The 2,018-nt window shown below is 35.6% G+C and overlaps 1 pseudogene; it reads left to right on the top strand.

The window, feature by feature from the left end:
* The first annotated feature begins 540 nt into the window (after nt 1-540).
* LOC114505532 lies at nt 541-1,382 on the top strand (annotated as a pseudogene).
* The last annotated feature ends 636 nt before the right edge of the window (nt 1,383-2,018 follow it).

The raw sequence follows: 2,018 nt of genomic DNA, 5'->3' as shown, positions 1-2,018 counted from the left end.
AAAATTGGAAAAGATTTAGTTGTAAAGATATATATTTCCCTATGTTCATTGTAGCATTGTTCACAGTGGCCAAGACATGGAAACAACCAATCATCTCAATAGATAACTGGATAAAGAAGATGTGGCACATGTAGACAAGGAAACACTACTCAGCCATAAGAAAAAATGAAACACTACCATTTGCAACAACATGGATGCATCTTGAGAATATCATGCTGAGCAAGATAAGTCAGATGAAAAAAGTCAAGAACCACATGATTTCACTCATATGTCAGATATGGGATACAAAAATGAAAGCAACAAGTGAACAAACAAGAAAAGCAAACAAGAACTTATAGACACAGACAACACTATGGTGTGGCTACAAGAGGAGAAGTGGGTGGGATAGTAAAAGGTGATGGGTATCAAATATACGGTGATAGAAGGAGATTTTACTTTGAGTGGTGGGCATAAAGTGCAATACATGGATAATGTACCATAGAAATGCACACCTGAAACCTAAATAATTTCATTAACCAATGTCACTGTGATTAATGTAATTGGAAAAAACAAAAAGGAAGAAGCAAAAAAAATGATATTGACGAAGCTGAAGAAAGTATAAAGGACATTAAGACTGAAAGTGATGTTGAAGAACCAGCTGAACCAGAGAATGTCCTTGACATTATGTTTGACAATAAAAAAAAGAAATAGAACCATGTCAAGTTCCCAGATGAGGATGAAACTCAAGAAAAAGACAAAGCTTGAGAAGGTGAAGACAGTGAAAAAAGGTGATGAGTATCTCATTCAGTAACCAGAAAAGCCTTGCTTGGGGAGACTCAGTAAGAGGAGTTACTGAATTGAGTGTTCAACATCATGAGGGAAAAGAATTCAGATAAGGCTGATGGAGAAAAAAGAAAATTTGACATGAAACCTACATAGGTCGCCTTAGTAGGAACCATGAAAATTTCTTTTTTCAACTTTACAGATATCTCTAAACTATTACACTATCAGCCCAAACATCTTAATGCATTTTTATTGGCTGAATTGGGTACAAGTGGTTCTATCAATGGTAACAACCAACTTGTAATCAAATGAAGATTCCAACAGAAACAGATATAAATGTTTTGAGAAGATATATCAAGGAATACATCACCTGCCTCATGTGCCAATCACCCGACATAATCCTGCAAGAGGACATCCAAGTCTACTTCTTACAGTGTGAAACTTGTCATTCTTGATGCTCTGTTGCCAGCATCAAAACTGGCTTCCAGGCTGTCACAGGCCTGGAGCACATCTTGGTGCCAAAGCTCACTAACTTGATAGTCACCACTGATTTTGCAAAGTGTGCTGTGTCAATTTGGCTGGACAGGTTTGTCATCAGAGTAGATATATCATTGTATTAAAAATAAAATAGAAAAGATGCTAAGCTCTTTGGCATGTGGCTGGTTAATCTGAAATTCTTGCAAGATGCCAGTGCTCAAGCTGTTGTCATACTCATTGCTTATTTTACCAACTGTCAGATTCACATGATGGGGTAAGGCAGTGCTTTTTAAAAATCATTCACAAACTTCTGTAAAATGCAAGATAAATTAAAGCTATAATAGTGAAAAAAGAACTTAAATCCTATTTATATCAATTAACTGGTGGTAAAAATTGGCTTCATTAACCATCATTTTGCTTAAATTTGTAGATCCTATTGGCAGCATTAAGTGAGGACTTACTATACAAATGTTGATAGGGAGATACTTACACCTTGCTTGCTATGTAGTCCATTACAATTAGGAGCAAAAGGGTACAGACAAATTTCCTAAGAAACACAAAATTTTTAAACTCCAAAAGTATATATGGAAGTCCAGCAGAGGCACTCCATCCACTAGGCTTTCTAATGATCCATCATTCTCTTAGTCTTTCCCACTCCTGCCCTGATATTTTCCAGTGATAGACATTCTTTCTTGTGCACTGTAAAATTACTACATCCATCTTGATGAATTCAGATTTAAACATTAATTGAAATTCCACTATATATATATTTTATATCT

This window comes from Phyllostomus discolor, chromosome X (assembly GCF_004126475.2).
Source record: "Phyllostomus discolor isolate MPI-MPIP mPhyDis1 chromosome X, mPhyDis1.pri.v3, whole genome shotgun sequence".
Taxonomy (NCBI): Eukaryota; Metazoa; Chordata; class Mammalia; order Chiroptera; family Phyllostomidae; genus Phyllostomus; species Phyllostomus discolor.
Note: the sequence above shows the minus strand (reverse complement) of the source record. Positions and strands in the feature narration are given on the sequence as shown.